Here is a 14159-nt window from a genome sequence, read left to right on the forward strand (position 1 = left end):
CTCAGTACCTCTCATCTCATATCTTTTCAGATTATCTCAGTATCTCACTTAAAACAATCATGCTCTCAGCCAGGATGTCAAAGCTAAGAAGGAAGAAATTTGCCTTTATATTGTGTAGATCTCATTTAGATGAATTACGGAGAGGTCACAGCTTTTCATTACAGACAATTGCTTTTATTGGATTGCAGGCACCATTGTTTCTTCCTTCGTATGTGTTGAGAACCAGACTGGAAGTAATCCAAGCAGATTCTTTTTAGCCTGAAGTAGTGAAAGAGGTAAGACATTGCCCCTTTTAAACTGTATTTCAAGCCGCTGTTATTTAAGGTTCCTAAGAAAAGTACAAAGGATAAAGTTGGTTAGTAAATTGCTTTAAGATTCTAAGAGATACAACTATAAAGAAATCTTCAAAGACACTTTCTTACATCCTGTTTCAACATCATAAAACAATTTAAGCATTCTGGCTATAACATCTTCTCCTGCCCCAGAATAGCAAGCTGATGTTCAGTTCCCTCCAGAATACAATGCTGCATCAGTTCAGCCAACGGTTCCTTTGCTGTGTTGCTCAAGGGAAAATAATTACACTGAACTACAGCAAGAAACCCTTTGGAGACTCTAGAAAGGGGCAGATTAGGATTCCTTCCACCCTTTCATTTCCTTCCCATCTCATTTCACATCTACTGTTGGTCTGATGGTTTTCATCCTTTCTATGGAAATACGTTTTTGCTGTTGTTGTTGAGTTAAATGGAGAAATGTATTTTCATTGATCTCCCTGAATATCAAATCATAGATTTCTGGTGTTTTACTGAAGGGTTTTTTTTTGACGTGAGTATACACAACAGAAAATAAGGGATTGTAAACTTCCTTTAAATGATTCAGAAAAAAGTCATGCGGAAGAGAGAACAGCATAATGAGAGTCCCGTGACATTTAGGTTTTGCATAAAAAGCTCTTCTTTTAGGTTATAATGGATTGTGAAGTACAAACAACCAAACACAAAGATTATAGTACCAGAGAGTCAGTATGAGAATTTTATGAATCCAGGTGGATTCATAGGTGAAACAAGAATTGATCTAATTCTATAAACTCCTTTTCTGACCATGTTACATGCTGTAACTCAAAGTTTTGTTTATTCTGTTTGAAATGAGCATGGAAAAAAGTCCATAAAATGAAATGCAACAGTAAATAACAACATTAGAGTGTGGGAGAAACATCAAAACTGTCACTACCTGTAGAAGAGTTACTTTGGAAAACCACTATTTTTCTTTGTCTCTGTTATCTTTGTGCCTCTTAATGTCTATTCTGAGCCTATGGAAGTTAGGGAAACTTCATATTTACTTTATCCCTTCAACGTAATGCACCTTATTTTCTGTTCATATACTGTCAATGTTTCAGTAAAAGCTCATCACCTGCACAGAATGTTGCTTCTTTAGTATATTGCTGAAAAATTATGTAGCCATAGGGACTAACAGGCATAGCTGCAGCAGCAAGCATTCTTTAAAATATTTTCAGTACTTGATGTCATTAAAAATGATGGCAGGGGTGTACATAAAAGAACTATACTTTATGTTTTTGAAAGGGAGGAACAAACTTGTTTATTCACTGAGCTTCTGCACTTCCTTTAAAAATATACTTTAAAAATACAGCCTTATGTTTAAAAACATAAAGAAAATGTAGGCATAAATGCTTGTGTTGTCCAGGAGCGTAAGTTGGTTTTGCTCCCTTCGTTTCAACTGGATTGTGCCAGGTTTATAGGCTAAAAATTAATGCCAGAGCTGAAGTAGAAAGATGGCTTAACAGCTGAGAGGCATAATTTAAATGCCTAAATCACTTTGCATACCATGAATTGCCTTTAACAAAACCCATTCAGATTTTTAAAAGCACTTGACTTAAACATGCCGATAAATACACATACCAAATATAATACTGCCAGATTACCAGAGAAACTAGAAATATACAGAAGTCATTACACAAGCTGCAGTTTTTTGCCACAATCAACCGTACTTAGCCATACTCAACAACAAAATATCATTTTAGAATGTTCTAATTACATGTAGTAATCCCACGGTTGGCAAGTTTGTTTAGTTTTCTTCCTTCGATGCAATGTTTATGTCTAAAGATATAAAGTAACATTTCTTTTTGGATTGTGTGCTAAATTAGGTAGGTCCTGTTGTTTCGAGTTCATATTTAAAAAGTGCTTTTATGAGAGGCCAGATCTTAGTGAAAAAGGAGTGTTCAGGTCCATAAGAACACAAATGAAGTTCACAGTTAGAATTTATGTTGAATTCTAATTAATACATGAAGGTATATTTTGGGCTTTAATCTGCCTGTGCTCAAGTAGAAAGTCATTTCTTCTAGTTTTGGATTGTTTTCTTGAATGGCTTGGTTAGATGGTCAGGTTTGTTCTGTCCTGAATAATTTTGCTGTTTTAGATGTAAATGTTAAATTCTTAGGGTATGAACAATTTCTGCATGGTTTTCTTCAAAATCCTTTGTGAATATGTTTAGTAATTCAGCTGTCTTAATGCATGTTATACAACTGTACATTCATATGACCATTGTGATACCAAAACCAGGAGCATGTGAATGTGTCATTATTGTAGTGCCCTGTCCCATTAAACATACTTGAGCAAAGCTAGGGGCAAGTATGTCCTTGCAAATCTCTTAAAGACAAAGAAATGTCATGTACACCAAGAAGTTTACTGCTTCCCTGTAGGAGGAAAATTATTTCCTGATGTTTGTCTACAAATGAGGGTGTCTGAATTTTATAATCTATTTTTAATGTAACAAGCTTTAGCTTCTTCATCTTGATGCTAGTTGCAACTATTATTGCTTTTTTTCTTTCCAGAAAATATACTAAGTATTACAGATGTAAGTTCTTTTTAAAAAGATATTGAGAACCAGATGTGCAATGGGCTGCTCATTAAATAGAGGAACATGTATACCAACATGAAGACCTCACATCCACATTTCTCCTGCTGTTCCTAACAGTTAGCTATAGGCAATAGCTAGTTACTGCTGTGCTCTTTGTTAATTACGTGCATTCTTCTTTCTTTGTCTCCTAATGGATACAAAGTAATTTACATATTCCTTTATATGAAATCTTTCTCTCAGTGGAGATGTTTTTTAATGTAATTGAGGTGTCGTTTATCCAAGGTAGTGTCACTGCTGTTCAAGTGACTATTATGTACATATATTTCCTTTTGTAGGATTTTATAGCAAACCAAAGAACACTGGAAATTTTGCAGAACAAAAAAGAAGCTTTCTCTATGATGGGAGTTTATCAGGATTTTATTATTATTAATGAGCATAGGGGTGATCTGTAGTAGAGTAAACCCTTCCCAGTGAAATAGATTTGATTGGCAGCACAACCAGTTTTATATCAGGAACAGGGTTCCAAATAGCAATACTGTATTTTCTCGCTTGTATGAGTCCCTCATGTAAAGGTAAGGGCTAAATAGGCACTGGAGGTAATATATTTCCTTTTCAAAGTATGAATTTAATGCAGAATTTTCTTTTTTTCAATACATCAGTAACATGAGTAGCAGGTTTGCTCATGTCTTTGTGTTTGTATCTTATAGCCAGTCCACAAATGAATGAAATTACAAAGCCAATTATTAAAATTTGTCTGTCATTTCACTAGTGTGTTGTAATTTTAAAGAAGAGAGAAGTTTCTGTGCTTCCTTTTTCCTTTGCATTTCTCATTAAATCACCATTCTAGGCTAGCAAACCCAGAGAAAATAGCTGTCTAATATATTATACACAGATCTGACAGCCATACAACAATTTATTTCATTGCCTGTGTTACTTGCCTAGTAACTCCAGTTCTTGGAATTAACCTCAACTTTAAAAATCCCTGAGCACCTCCAAATTACTTGGTGCTTGAAAACCAACACAGCAGCAGGAAAGCTGCTGGAGATTATCTGCATTAAACTTCTTTCCAACCTATTGATACTCTTAAATAAATACTGCATGCTTTCTTAATACAAGACGTTTATGATGGAGAGTTTTCATCCCTGGAGCTCATGGGGGGCAGAACAACTTCTATCCTGCTGCTGATTTTCATATATAGAAAGTATCCTGTATTTGAGATGTCTGCTCTTATGTCAGGTTCGGCTGAACTCAGCTAATAATTAATAAAAATGTGAATGAGGAACAGGTAGAAAACACTGTAATCTAAGCCTAATTTTCTTAGGAAAATTGGCTTAATAATGGCTTAGTTCTCTGTTACTTTAATTATTCAGATAAAATATCACAGGATGTAGTACAAATAGGCAAGAAGCAAATAAAATTTTCCCTGTATATCTGTGCGATGGATAGTGATGGGCATTGCAAAATCTTTTTTTTTTTTTTTTGGTGGGGCTCTATGTTTTTATCCAAGAAAATAATAATAATTATTATTTTATGAATTTCTCCACTTGAGCTGCTATTCTCCTGTTTACTGCACAGTATGAATCACTTTGGAGTATATTAAAATGTATGAGGAAGTCCAGACACATGGAAACTGAAATACAAGCAAGAGCACTGCAAATACCAAACACTTGACCCAGAACACTCAGGCTGGGAGTCCTTTCTGCACGTATTATTTCTTTCAAAGTCTAGTTGGAAATAAATCTTCTCCACAGCTAGGCAATAAATAGAACTTTATGTATTATGAACACATACTAATTTGTAGCTGATCAGCAGGTGACATTATTCCACTCTGGGGCATCCATAGCAGATATGTGGCCTTTGTTCTTGAACAAATAGATTTTCTATGTGTAAATTTTGTTTTAGGTAGCAGATTGCTCTCCTACTGGCAGTTAATCTTCTACTGCTGATACTTCATAAATCCAGCATAGGTCAGTTGCACAATAGTGGCCAAAGTTGTTGTCTTCTTGTGGTCTTGGTCTAGTATATACAAATAATTGTTTTTAAAATATTACTGGATATTAACATTAAAAGTTGGCAAGAAATAAATGCCAGCTCTTCCCAGTTTTTGGTCTGTGAGATACTGGGTTTTGTTTGTTTGTTTGTTTGTTTTATAGTTGGTTGCACCTCTGAAACATGGGATCCCTGCCATAAGAACTGCTATAAATATTAGTCATACTGAATGGTTCCAGCAAAACCTAAATCTAAACTTTCTGTTTTTTCATTGAGTTCTCTAGTCAGTCTAAGTACTTTCATTTATCAGTAGACATCATAGCTCTACAATTTGGATTTTGTACTGGAGGCCATACTAGAAAACAGACACTAGTTCTAAATTAAGCCCCAAAATATGCTTTTATAATCCAAACAACTTTTATTCAAATTTTAAAAACAGCTTTCATGAAACTAAACTGCTGGACTTGACAGTTCCAGGCGAACATGTAGAGCTGAGAGCTGGAGGCTCAAATGTTTAGTGCATAGTCAAGCAGTTAGTCCTTAGACACCTCAGGGCTATGTGTAGGTCTTACATGCTTTGAATTCATAAAGATGAAGATAGCCAATATCTGTATAAAATACAGAAGAAGCAGCAGTAATAGGGCAAGAAAGCTTTTGATCATCCAAGCGTGCCTATTATTTCTCACGAAAATTTAAAACTTCTGTTTTAAGATGGAGGGTGTAGGATCAAACAGAGGGTAGTTGTAAGAAACATATAAGATATTCTGTTCTCAGTTTTGTAGGAGGGTAGTCTAATTTGTAGTTTCTTTTCTTTTTCCCTTTCCTCTTCATTTTTGTGTATGTACTGTGCTTCTTGAGTTTCTGCATTTGATTTTGATGGAAAAGTCTAAAACTAAGCTCTTATAACAGTTGTTGGGTTGCCCAGCAGCCTGTGTAGCTGTTGGTTAGGCTACTGGAGACTGCCCCTGAGATTTTCCAGAAATATCAAGCTGTTTTGTATCCATGAAGTTTTACTGCTGTGAGTGTACCTGTATAGTAGTTGATGCAAGCTGGAAAGCCTGACATCAGGTTTCTTCTGTTGGAGAAATCTAGGAAATTTGCTTCTACAGAAAACTGGAAAGAGATCCAAATTCATATAAATACAGTATCTAAAAATGCAACCTGCAGAAAGCTATTAATTATACCGTCCTTCAGAAATCCGCAGTTGATTGCAGCATGTTTTTTAATGTAGATAGTGATTGGAACCAATACAGATTTTATTACTCTTGTTGTAAAGTAGAAGATTAAACTATTCTAAATTGCTTTATTTAAATGTCAGGTTGACCACAAACTAACTTTAAAATATGGAATAACTTTAATTTGTGTGTTATGTAGTCCCTGCTGAGTCCCTGCGTTCGCAAGAGGATGATCTTTTTAAGATTGCATTTTATTTTGATGCATCTTTATGTGTTAAGAAGGAAAAAGATTAGAAGATAATTGTAACCATTCTTTCCAAATCTCAAATTCTTCCTAGTTTTACATATTCTAGGACCATGACTATTTCCTTTGCATTTTAATCTGATTACATGCTAATAAGAGAATACTGTGAATCAGGCAAGACACCTTTGCGATTGTGCATGTTGCAACATCATAGAAAATACAACTACTGTATAAGAAAAAGGCCACTCATGCTTTTCAGCTTTTCTGAAAATGTGTAGGTGTAGACAAATGTGGTATATTTGCTGACACATTTCTTCATCTTCAACTTTTTGTATTCACAAAATATAGATGGGGAGGGTAGTTCTGCACTGCAAGAGGTTGCAGTTTGGAGGTTTTCTGGGGTCAGCTAAGCATAGCCCTGGCTCCCCTATCTGGTGCTGGCAATAAATGTGCATCAAGTAGAAGGCCGTGCTGGAAATCTCCAGGCTGTCCTCAGTGCCAACAGTTCTACGATACTGTGATTCACTTTGTAGGAATTATGCTTTTCTGCACTTTTTTCTTTAAATTAAATATTTTCTTGTATTGATTCAAATCTTCTGAAAGAAATTTTCAGTAAATCTTTGTGTGTTCATCAGATATTCTTTTTGTTAAAGCATCTGTTGCTATGATAAAAGCTCAGAGTCGATGACACGTACAATGTATGAACAGATTAAGATTTTCTTTGGTAGAACTTAGAGAAGCTTTAAAAGCATATTTTGTCTAAAATATAAATGTGGAAAGATCCAGGAAAGGAATGTGTGTAGATTAATTCAGACCTCATGAGATTTTTGGATTTTTTCTTAACCTTCCACTGTGTAGAACTAAATAATATCTTTGTTTCTTCTTCTTTTAGTGTTAAAATCCGCATTTGATCTCTTTTGAGTTACTGTAAGTTATACAAAATTTATTGAAGAAAAGGTAGTGAAATGTAAAACTTATTTCTTTGCTGAGTAGAAACAGCAAGAAAAAGGTAAATCTTGTGATAAGACCTACTGCTTTTTATAACTGAAAAGTTAGTAGAATCGTCCTAGATACAAGCCAGTTTCTTACTCGGCAACCAACATATCATCTGTTGATCATGTAAATACAACTCACTCCAAAACAAACTGCAGTTTCCAGACCAGAGAAATGACAGTCTATGGAAAAAAAAAATACTTTGTCCTTTTTCTAACTTTCATTAACCTAATAGCAGTCTTATTTCATGTCTTAGTGTTCATTTCTAAAGTGTACTTGTACATCCTGAAATTTACTGAAAGGAAAAACTGAATTATTTTTAGTATTATAAGGGCAAAAGTCCAAAACTGCCATGCCAGCTACTCTTTATTATCAGACAGAAAAATCAGCCATTAATCATCATTATAGTAAAATCACACTTTAAATATAGTGTACACATTAATCTAAGCACGAAATTATGAAGCTCTGTGTTGCCAAGTGACAACCAAGGACTTAATCTTCAGTTCTTTATATTGCAAATAGATCTGCTACATTAGAGAACTTCTTGTGTATGAGTCAGCTGATGAGAAAAAAAGCCTACAAAACCCCCACATGTTTAATGGGGCAGGCTATAAATTAAGAAGTTAATGATTCCAGGACACTTAAATGAGAATGGTAGAGCTAGGCTCCAATTTCCTCAGTGGAATTGGCTATGCTCATTGTACAGAGCATATGTTGTGCTTTGAATTTCAGTATTCCTTTATCTGTAGCTAGAAAAATGGCACCCATTATGTTATTTATTCTCCATTAGTTCTCTGCTGGTTTAACCTCCTTGACTAATTCCTTTTATACATTTTTTAATTACAGTACTCAATACGTTCAACTTTTCACGGTTGATTTATCTCAAAGGCAGGAGAACCTGGTGTCCAAAGTGCCTGATACACAAATTATCTTGTATGATATTCTTCTACTGATGCTGTAATCTTAACTATAAAAACCCAAAACACTTTATAATCTTCTATGTTTGCTACAACCCACACCTTCAACTTCATTTGTTTTGTGGATTGGGCATTGACAGTCTTTTCCTCATCCAGTTTTTGAGGAATAATTATAGGCCTAAAAATTGCATTTTTTTCATTCCTATTTAATCTTTTAAACTGACAGCTAGATGCAAACCAGTTTTCAGTGATAGCTTTCATTTGTTGGAACAAGACACACAGCTTAATAGATTTACTGATATAAGACATAGTAGGAATTTGCACAGATCATATTCATGAGCGTGTCATCAGCTAAACGGAAACTTCAGAATTTTAAATGGATGGGAATTTCAGTACCTTTCAAAATATTAACTCTGTATCTAAATCCAAAGATTTAAGTGGGAATTAGGGCTCAATCAAAGGGGTCTAAAGTATATTTTATTTTAGGAGAAATTAGTCTAGTCTAGAAAGTTGTATGTCTGGTCTGCATGAGAACTCTTAGTAGGATCGTTCTCTATTACATACGGAATAATTTTGTATACCTTCCCTGTAAAAGAAGAAAATCTTCCCTGCTGTATTCTGTGAGCTTTTCTTTGAGAACTGCTATTGAAGACTCCCAACATCTACTTGGAATGTGTAGTGTAAGTTCCAGAAAGGTGAATTTTATTATAGCGAGAAACAGAAGTAACCTCCAACCTCAGCAGAGCAGCTTCAAACCTTTAATGTTCATACCTGTATTTAATTTCAGTAGTCAAGGCTCATCTGTAGTTTGCAATTCAAATTCTGACATTTGCTTTTGTTACTGCTTTTTGTTGCTATTGCTGTGCAGTTTACGACTTTCTCTTCTGTGCTATGGGGAATAGGTAGAAGCTTTTAAGCAGTATCACAGAAGCGTAGGTGGGTAGTCCTCTCTGCACAGAACCTATCACGTATGGTAATGACCATATGAGACTTTTGTTTTTGAGCTTTAGCTTGATAAATTCTGGAAAAAGTAGCAGCTTACAATTTTACAGTTTCTTGTGTTTGGTCTCTACATGTGGAGACCACCAATTTTGGCCACCAGATTATATCCAAATTAATGTATGTTTTTTTGTTTGTTTGTTGTTTTTTTCATTTATCCCACTAATTGTCACTGTACATCTTGGCCTCTCAGAAGAACTCTTAAAATTGTCAACCTTCCCTTCCCTTGATGTACTTGGAAACCATTGTTTATATTGTCATTATCTTCACCTCTCACTTAAATTTCTTACATTCATGTTCTATTACATCTTAACTATTCCTCTGTGTCTGGAATCTGATAAGCAGTAGTTTCACAAAACAGCCTGTAGCCAAGAGCTGATGCTTCCAGGCAGCCTTCACCTGCTGGCAAGAGTTATTTTCTAGCTAGTCAAAGAAATAAATGTACATAATGGTCTGCCTACTGTACATCAATCCTGAAATTGTAGTTATTATAGTGCTCACATAGTCACTATGCTAGTTAAAGCTAAGCCTACTCTGAGCTAGCAGTGTAATTGATGTTATATGACGGTGCTAAGGATTTCCTTGTGTTGTAGAGCTTGGTATTTTGCTGCAGTTTTTCTGTTTCATTTAGTGATGCTATTTTCAAAGCACGTGAAAAAATAACTTGGATGTGAATTGTAATTATTATCATAGCTCACTAGCATTTAATGTCTCTGAAGCTCTTAGATGAAAATTCATAGCTGTCAATATTGGCCAGTATTGCATAGTGTTGTGCAATATTCCAAGCGGAACTGACTGAGGATTGAGAGGTTTCTGGTGATTTCCAATTTTGCCAGTGGATCTGACAACATTGCAGGCAACTGAATTTGAAAATTATCACCCGTGTAAAACTATGTAAAAATAGAAAGGAAGGGGGAAATGTTCATTGGTTCTGAATGATTAAGTTTTAGCCAGATTTGCCTATATAATAAACCTGCCAGAACCAACCTTAAACATTGTTTTACAGTGTGGATAAACTCTGTGAGAATTCATAACAAAATGAAAGATAAAATCAGAAGTAAAGCATCCTACAATAATCGTGGTCTGTAAGATGTATTTCTTGTCAGATGTTTTAAATGTGCAGTTAATAGTTTGAAACTTCATGAATACTAATCCTAAGACATCAAAGTAAGATTACTGTGTATAACAGCAAGCTAATCTCTGAATTTAATATACACAGTGTACTTTTAATTTAGATAATGATAGGCTTAGAGTTTTAACCAGTATAAATTCTGTGTAGTGTGATAAAAGAATTGATAGTTTTACTTTGCTGATTTACTCTGATGGAAATGCTGCAGCACCCTGTTCCTTCCCTTTAACCCTAAAGCTTTTAATCTTTTTATAATGTCTCTTCTACAAATGGATCATTGGTGTTTTTAAGCTGATGTTTTAGGGTACCACTGCCAGACACATCACTCCTAGAAATTTTACTTATTTCAGTGCATATTTTACTTAAGGAGGCCAACTAGAAACTGACATGTCCTCAATCATGTTAGAAAACCAGGCTTGGATGTCTTAAAGCTTTGTGTTAGGAATTGAGTCTCCAGTCTCAGACCTCTAAGCAAAGAGTATTTTACAAGAAGTAAATGCTTTTTAAGGTATTTCAAAGTTTGTTTTTTTGATTTTTTTTTTTTTTTTTTTTTTCACTGAGTCCAAATGGAAGCTGAGTGCCACTTTTGGCAAGTTTCCTTTGTCCCCTTTATTCAAAATTGTGCTGATTTGGATACTGCTGTTAGTCCAGGCTTGGCATGCTCCCAGGGTTGGTTGTTTCTTAGAGCAGATGAAAAACATCTATATTCTTACTAGTGCTAGAGGGTCCCTGGTTTTGATTGCTGCAACTAACTTATGTAATTGAGAAGTCTTGCACAAAGTAAAGTGAAGTCATTACAGGAACTGAGTTTGAGAGCAAAAAGATTCTTTTTCTGTCCACACACAGCTTGTAATTAAACAGGAATACACTAAATAACCAATAAGTATGATGATTTGTAGCATTAAATTGTATTTTAAAACACAGGATCTAGATTGCTCTTGACAGATCAGTTGTAAGAAAAGCATATTTCCAAAGCTGGCTGTGCTTCACATCAAAATGCACAAAATATGGAAAATAATATACATAGGCATTTTGTTTCTCACAAATAATGTATGGTGTGTGTGTGGGTTGTTGTTGTTGGTTTTTTTTTTTTTTTATGTTCAATTACGGTGCACTATTTAAAAGACTGGAAGCTAGAAGTAAATATGAAAAAATTGTTAAGAAAAAGAGGGAGAGCAATCTTCTGGAAATATTAAAACAAAACACAAACATATCTGCTGTTTTTCTTTGAAAAGACTTACCTTTATGCAGAAGAATATTTTAATGCTGAATAAAATTGAACTGAAAAAGCATGAAGACATTGTACACATGACTGTAACTGGAGATTTGGATAATGATCTCCATAGAAAAGGAAATTACATCGTAGCCATTGAATGGCTCAGTCTTAGAGAATGAAAATCCAAGCAAGTTCCACATGGTCAGTGCTCTGATGTTAATGTAATGGACTGCTGAATAACTTACAGAATCAAAGAATGTCAGGGATTGGAAGGGACCTTGAAAGATCATCTCGTCCAATCCCCGTGCTGGAGCACGGACACCCAGATTAGGTCACCCAGCAACGCATCCAGGTTTTGAATGTCTCCAGAGGAGACCCTACCACCTCTCTGGGCAGCCTTTTCCAGTGCTCTGTTACCCTTACTAAATTAAATAGGTTATTATTGGGAAATTGATGAAAAATTAGCAGTTGTTTTCCAACAACTTGAAGTTTCACTAATTATCTGCTGGAGTAACCTGACATAATTTCATCAATTTCTGCATGGCAATAATATAATTGTTATTGATTAACCATAAGAAATAATCTGGCTTTTGTAATTCTGAAGTGCATGTACCATGTATCACCCAAAAAGCCTGAAAAATAAAAGTAACATGATAGATGTTTTATACAAAACAAATAATAAATTAGATCACAATACTGCAAATGTATGTGCAAAGGTACCACACATACAGCAGGAAAGTTTTGCAAACATTACTGACTGAATTTTACATTCCTTTTGCATTGTCATCATGTGAAGTGAATAGTCATTAGCAAGCAACATTCAGACCGGGTGAGAGACTCTTACAGCTGTTTTTATGGTAAAAAGTACAACTGAAGAGGAGTTTATATTTTTTGTCAGTGTAAATACTCTAACATTTCCTAGAACTTGAAAGCAAACGTGTATTTCCTGGCTGCAGAGTTACAATGTGCCAATGTGCTCTTGTCATCTGTCGCTTATAAAATTCACACTCAAATTTTAAAGGGTGGAAAGGACCAACTTGCAAAGAATCAAGAGATTTATTATTAATGTATGTGCAGATTGCAAGGTGTTGCTGAACCCCCTCTGCTTTTGCTGTCCTCAGTAGAATGCTAACATGTCCTACCTCTTAAGATCAAATTTAACATCTAATTTTTTCATCTTACACTGTGACAGGATTATAAAATATGAGGGCAAAGTTTATTACCAAGTTGTCTCTTACTTAGCAGATGTTCCATACTGATAACAAAGACTGCATATTATAAATTAACCAGCTATTAACATGTCTCTAAACCTTTACCATGTTGCAATGTAGCTAATTGTTGTCTCTTTTCAACATCTTTAGCCTAAAGGCCCTATTTGCAAGAAAAAAAGAAGTCAGGGCAGCTTTTGGTAAATTGTAGTCATGTAGGCGTTCAGCTTTACCAGAGAGCATAGCAGTAGTTGTTCCACAACATTGACCAACTGAAATAATTGCATGTCATCCTGAACAACAAAACGGCAAATTTCTAAAGTCAGTATTATCTCTTTTCATTTCTTTAGTACTTTTTCCTATTGTGAAATCTGTCTCAGGTACTAGGAAATGTGTTTTACTATGAGCCTGAAACAAATTGAGGAGAAAGCCCACAGAAGACAATTTTGGAGTTCATAACCCAAGATGTAGCATGAAAAGTAATTTATAGATAACAAACCATTAACCTTGAAGAGGAGAAGGTCAGCAAACTGGCAGCACTTTTATTAAAAAGCTGTGTGGGAAGAGAAGAGCAGTATCTCAAACCTATCACAAACACGTGAAATGCTATAATCATTTTACACCTCAGTAAGCAGTGCTCCTTAAAGAATTCACCTATATTAGATTGAATTATATAAGAACATACCAAAGGCCCGCGATAGTAATAGTACTTTACTATTGTAATACAATAGTAGACTTCTAACGGTACTCTGAAGCTTCTGACATGTGCAAGTGAGTGCTTAAGCATTTAAAGCCCATTAAAAATAGAATATGTGAGTACTGCTACTTCACTGCTAATAGAAATACTCTCTCAGATTTTCTTTCATTTTTGTCATCTCTGCACTGGTTCCTACAGGAATTTAACTATATATAATGATCTGCTTACAATCATTTCATGGAAAACACTCCTGAGTCCTGTTTCTTCCCTGTTGCTTTTATGTGCTTAAATTGCATGCATTTCACTAAATGATATCATTGGTTTCTCGGCATTTTGGCATCATGTGTCCATAAATACTCCCAGTAATTGGATGACTGTATTGTTTAAGTAAGACTACATGTTTCAGGTAAAATTCTAGCATAAATATTCCAAGTAATTCAAATTTCCAGCAAATTCAGAATGAATCAAAATTGCCTGCAGCTTCCAAGGAAACTTTCAGGAGAAAAGGGTCACTCTAATATTGTTCTTTAGAGAAGAGGGAAGCTTCAAAGACTTAAAATACTTCCAGCTGAATTGCTCAAAATACAACTCAGGAGATTGCCATAGTCTGCAATGCTGCTGTTACCACATCAGTAAGAGTTAACTAGAGACGCAGGACTGCCCTGGCTGATGGCGTAGGAGTGAACTGGTCAGGACACTCATAGTACTCGCCCCAGAAAAAGCC

The 14159-nt window shown here is 35.1% G+C and overlaps 1 long non-coding RNA gene across 6 annotated transcripts in view; it reads left to right on the top strand.

Moving 5' to 3' along the window:
- LOC121106882 overlaps nt 1-14159 on the top strand; it is a 361649-nt gene that overhangs the window by 110803 nt on the left and 236687 nt on the right. For all 6 annotated transcript variants that reach the window (XR_006931549.1, XR_006931550.1, XR_006931548.1 and 3 more), the window contains one exon: nt 189-275. This is a non-coding gene — a long non-coding RNA (uncharacterized LOC121106882). The remainder of the gene's footprint in view (nt 1-188; nt 276-14159) is intronic.

Source organism: Gallus gallus, chromosome 15, assembly GCF_016699485.2.
Source record: "Gallus gallus isolate bGalGal1 chromosome 15, bGalGal1.mat.broiler.GRCg7b, whole genome shotgun sequence".
Taxonomy (NCBI): Eukaryota; Metazoa; Chordata; class Aves; order Galliformes; family Phasianidae; genus Gallus; species Gallus gallus.